Below are 6,000 nucleotides of genomic sequence, written 5' to 3'. Positions count from 1 at the left end.
TTCGGATAGTTAATTTCCCACCACATGTGGTTCCCACCCTCATCTCTTCCTCATGAGATTTGAACTTGAGACCCAATGGGGACTAAACCCCATGCAAACCAACTGGTCTACACCTCATGGGTGTAATAAATACAATATTGCAGTATTATAGAAAACAAATTATAATATTTGACTAAGAAAATGCCAAAAACAAGGAAGAAATAAGTACATACTCAAAAGATGTTAAAGGTTGATATTGGGAGATAGGTGTCATGACCCAGTAGGTTGTGATTTTAGTCTATGTTTCAAGTTCATGCTCATGTGCTTTCCAATATTCTAACTTCTCCTTTTGACTGAATCAATGTTTTTCAAATGAAAGAAAAATTGATAATGAATATAAAAGATTGAATCATTGAAATTTAAAGAGATGTGTCTATTGAGTGTGTGTGAAAGTATAACATGTTGATTGATAACAAGAAATGGTTGGTTAGTGGTTTGAAGAAGGATGGTCAGGGAGCTGAAGATTATGTGTCTCTATGATTTTACCATGAATATGGGGAAGATACAACTCATTGACTACTCAAATGACCCATATGAGAATGATAGGGTTTTGTCTAAGATGGGAGTCAACCTAGGAGTTCCATAATATAAAATACCCCCCTTGATAAATCCCAAAAGGTAGAGGAGGACTTTACAAGATTTCTCCAAAGTGGATAAAAATGTGGTTGGTAGCGATGTCAGTGACCTTGTCAATACCCACTAGATCAAAGTTATGTCGATGTCAGTATCTAACGAGGCTTTAGGCCACAAATCAAATGGGTAAAATATCGAGGGGATAACCTGTTCAACACAATGTTAAGGAAAATGAACATAAGCCCTCTATCCAAACTCCATACCATGTTAAAAATGTTCAAGGGGGGTTTAACTAGGAGAAGGAAATGGAGTACAGGCAACATAAGTTGGTGATCACAACTTAAGGAGCAAGGCTCACCGGTAGTGGGTTAGAGTGAGAAGAACTGAGTGGTTTCATGGGGATTTCACTCCAAATACTAGAAATTTTGAATCAAATAAAAATAAGAAAATGAGGAAGTGTGTTAAACAAAAGGTGGCTCTAGTAAATATTATTTTAGGGGATGATATTCGTCTGGACTAAGTGCTTGAATGTGATGGGAAACCACTGATTGGAAAGTTTCATGGGTGGAGCATTTTGGATCAAATCTCATGTAAATAGATATAAGATAAATGGACAATTATTATATGATATGGCCCAAGGTTCAACTTAATGGTCAAAGGGTGGTTCAGATTTATATTCATATCTATTGAAGATTCCAAAATAATATTAGATGGAGTATATTTTTAGGGATAACAAAAGTTGTCGTTACATAAGTGAAGTGCATGTTTGACCCAAAAATATATTAGCTTGGAGGTAACCAATATATATTATGTTTCCAAGTCTACCCATAAAAATGTTGTTGGATAAGTCCCTTAGGAAGATTGGGAACTGCTCAGGGAAGATGTTAGATGTTGACTAGTAATGCAAAAACAATGACATTAGTAGAGTAGCCAAAGTTTTGGTTGAGATTGATTTATCAAAGCAACTTTTGGAGATTATAGTAGCAATAGAGGAAAATTGATATATCCAAGTTGTTGATTATATCCACAATCCATGTAGAAATTCATGGTTCCAATGCAATTAACACAACTTCATAAATTTTACCTCTTTCTTATATGTTTCTATATCTATTTCCCGTGAATTTACAACCTTACGATTGATCTAAAATATAATAAAATAACATCAACAAAAACAAAAATTTCACTTCTTAATAACCCCTATGTGTGTGTGTGTCAATTGGGTTTAACTTCATTGGTTGGGAGAAATGTTGTTATTCTCCCCACCCAGGTTTAATTCCTGCACATGACATGTTGAGATTATAATGATATATTCTTGTAATGGATTCAAGCCTTGTTTTTTAAGCAACCCCTTGAGCATTAACACATGTATATTCATCACATGGAATTTAAATATATTTCTCACATGTATTCATGAGAAATATCTTTAAATTCCACACATCTCTCTCTATCTCTCTCTCTCTTTCACACACACACACATACACACACACACACAAACATATTTTTTGAGGTCATAGCCAATCTAGATGCCAAATTGGTGGATGAGACCCCCTTATTTGTGGGACAAGGGACCCACCTCCACATAGCAATTTGACTACTAAATTATACAGAAGTGTACATACTCCACCCCCTATGACCTCTTAGCAGGAAATGTATGTTCTCATATGTATGGAGAGAGAGAGAGAGAGAGAGAGACTCTTTTTCTCTTCCTCAATTGAGGGGGTAGAGAGAGAGAGACTCATGCAATACATTTCTTTTTCTCTTCCTCGGTTGAGAGAGAGAGAGAGAGCCTCATGCAATACATCTCTCTTTTTCTCTTCCTTTGTTGAGGGGGGTAGAGAGAGAGAGACTCATGAAATACATCTATTTTTCTCTTCCTCCTACATTTCTAAACCTAAGATATATAAGAGGTTTATAATAATAATTGTACCTAATGCACTACAAGGAACCTACAAGAAACAAACAAGTCCGCACATGTGAAGTACTTCCTCTATTAGCGAAACATGTCAAGCTCCAATGTGATGGCAATCCACAAGAAAGGCTTCAAGACAAGGGAAATCCTCATGCAAGGTCTAATGCTCCACCTCCAATGCCTACAATTCTCCAACACTTCTCCTAGGCCATGTGTTACTCTTGGTCTACATGATTGTTGTCATAGCCTCAATGTTCCCAAGTCAACTCCAAGCCTTCATGCATGCATCCAAGAAACACAACATTGTATAGGGATCAATTCCCTCGTGCAATACATCTCTTTTTCTCTTCCTCCTACATATCTAAACCTAATATATATAATAGGTCTATAATAATAATTGTACCTAATGTGCTACAAGGAACCTACAAGAAACAAATAAGTCCACACATGTGAAGTGCTTCCTCTACAAGTGAAACATGTCAAGATCCAATGTGATGGAAGTCCACAAGCAAGGCTTCAAGACAAGGTAAATCCTCATCCAAGGTCTAATGCTCCACCTCCAATGCCTCCAATGCTCCAACACTTCTCCTATGCCATTTGTTCTTCTTGGTCTACATGATTATTGTCGTAGCCTCGACATCTCCAAGTCAACTACAAGCCTTCACGCAAGCATCCAAACAAAACAACGCTATATAGGGCTCAATGCCCTCATCTAAAGGGTTAGATTCTCCTCCTTCATTGTACGACATCTTGCAAGAAATCAACCTCATCCATGTGGCCAACATGTATAATGTCACCAAGTTGATTAAAGATCTTCAACGTTGTAGGGAATAATGTCAATCAAACATCTGCATAAGGCTTGACAACCATTGAGTAAGCCACCTCCATTATGTATATCCATCATGGATCAATCAATGGATAACCATTGAACCATGCACCACCCATCTTGTAACACCCCCTTTCACGTGGTGTAAACATTTTCAAAGTAATATTGAAAGTTAACATTCCATTCAAATGGATTGGTTGCCATATATATGGCCATTTCCTAAAGGATTGAACACATCCCCGTGTCTGGGAATATGTCTATGCAAACATATTAAGAGGAGTAGTTTGACATTAACAATGTAGAAGATAAAAATAAGGGCATAAAAGAGAGAGGGGTTTTCCAAAGCACTCAAAATCCTAAGGACACCATATAGGATGGTAAGAAGGGCAAAAATGCAAATATCGTGAAGCCTCCGAAAGTTTTCATGGATAGTATCAACAACCAAAACCTTGATCCTTTGAGAAGCAACTTGGAGATGATTGATGGCAACGAGATAGAGGAAAAACAATGAGGCCCAACTCTCAAGGCTATCACATGTAAAAGTATCTCTAAAAGGGTTGGACACCTATATCAAATTAAAGAAGGTTAATTTGGATTTTCAGGATTAGGACAATTGGTCTACTTCGGTAAAATAAGGTAGAGGTCCTTTAAGGGTTTGAAATAATGTTTAGAAAACTAATAACCCCAAGGGTAAAGAGCCTTTTTAAGATCTAAACAAATGGAAATAAATGACCATATTTCAATACTTAGAGGTACTTTAGAGAGTGGGGAAGCTTTCAAACCCCTTTGAAGTGATACATAATCCTCTAGGGAGAAATTATTAGGTAAACCTTCCATTTATAGGTATCACCTAAGGTTAAGGAGAGGGGAAGTAACTAAGGGAAAAGAAGGTATATTAAAGGAAGAGCCAATATTAGACCTAGTAAAAGACATCATGATCCGGATTTAAGCAGGAACGCAATAGATTATAGAGATAACCATAAATACAGAGATGCGATAACCATAAAAACAGAGATGCAGCGGAAATAATACTTCATTTCATTAATGGAGAATACTGAAATATGCTTACAAATAGAAATAACCCAGCTAGGGCAATGGTAGCTTATCTTTGAGAAGAGATGTGTCGGCTACATGCCTCTGAACTGTTTCGAAGTGTCTTTACAATGAAGCTCGAAGGCCTATTTATTATTGAGAAACAATGGAAAACCCTTCACATTCCAAAATCTAACCCTAGAAGATGAAACGCCAAATTGTGGGCCCCGTTGTGGGGTGAGTTGGACAGCCAACTTCCTGGGGTTGCGAATTGGTCGTATTATCTCCGTTTGACGCGCATGATAGCCCGTTGGAAAGATCTCTCCGAGGACTACGACGGAAAAGACGATTTTTATCAGAAAAATCACTGGCGGTGGATTTCCCAAAAAACGTCATTCCCAAAAAACGTCGTTTAGGGCCTCAAAACGGCTCCGGAAGTTTAGGACCCGAAAAACTGCTAAAAATAGTAAACTATGCTATAATTAAGGAAACTGAAAAACTGAAAGAGACAGTTGTGGGGGTCCAAATGGGATAGGTGGGTGGCCACCAACGTCCACCTGGATCATTCCTCCCCCCTTAGGAAGCAATGGTCCCCATTGCGTTGAGTTCCTCCCTGAGATGAGGAAGCTTCTGCTGAGCTGGGTCTCTAGTGAGCTGTTCTGCAATCTCTGATGTGTCCAGAAATGGTGGGAAGCATGGTCGGTGATGGTCCACATTGAACAATCGGTGCAAGCGAAGGAATGGAGGAATGTTGTGCTTCAAAGCATTGTTTCCCACAGCCTTGTTACTGGTGTAAGGACCATGTCGAAGCGATCTGAGTTTCTGATGGGTTCTAGTAAGGCGCTCCCTCTGCAAATGTAACCAAACTTTTTCGCCCACCTGAAACTTGTGTGGTACCCCTCCGGGTAAGGATAAGTTGTTCCTGTGTTTTGTCAAGACTGTATCCCTCTGTTGTTGCTGCTGTGTGGAGGAACCCTTCACGGGGGTCATGGATGTAGAACCGATCTTCCCCTTACTTTGGGAGTGAACCAGACAGAAAATAAATTTCCTAGTCTGTGAGATGAGCTTTCTGCCTTTCTTAGCATTGATCAAAGAGGTGGCGGTAGGTGGGGTTACCTCCGGTATCCTGTATAATGAATTATCCAACGAAATGATGACAGCGCGAGGCCTTGACTCATACACAACATGTCGCCTCCACAAGTATGGCTGGCCTAATAGTACATCACAAACATCCAGAGGTGTAACATCACACAATACCTCGTCTGTGAAGGGCTTGATGATGTAGGGAAGGCGGCACTGCTGGCGAACTTTGAGATCTCGTCCTTCGTGAAGCCAACCGATACTGTACGGCTGTGGGTGTGGTGTAGTTGGTAGGCCCAACCGCTTCACGACCTATGCTGAAATGAGGTTCTTTTGGCTGCAACTGTCGACAATGAATTGCAGCGGTGAACCCTTCACCCACATCTGTGAGTGGAAAAGACGTTCCCCCTCCTCTGGATCTTCGGGCTCATTTTTCTGGAAGCAACAGTGGCGCTGGGATCCACATCAATGATCTGCTTCCCTTTGTCATTCCCCTTGTCGGGTTCTGACTCAGAGTCGGAACATGCATTTGATTCGGAAG

This window comes from Pinus tabuliformis, chromosome 2_1, assembly GCF_031772625.1.
Source record: "Pinus tabuliformis cultivar Carrire ecotype Pingquan chromosome 2_1, CPIR1, whole genome shotgun sequence".
NCBI classification, from domain to species: domain Eukaryota; kingdom Viridiplantae; phylum Streptophyta; class Pinopsida; order Pinales; family Pinaceae; genus Pinus; species Pinus tabuliformis.
Note: the sequence above shows the minus strand (reverse complement) of the source record.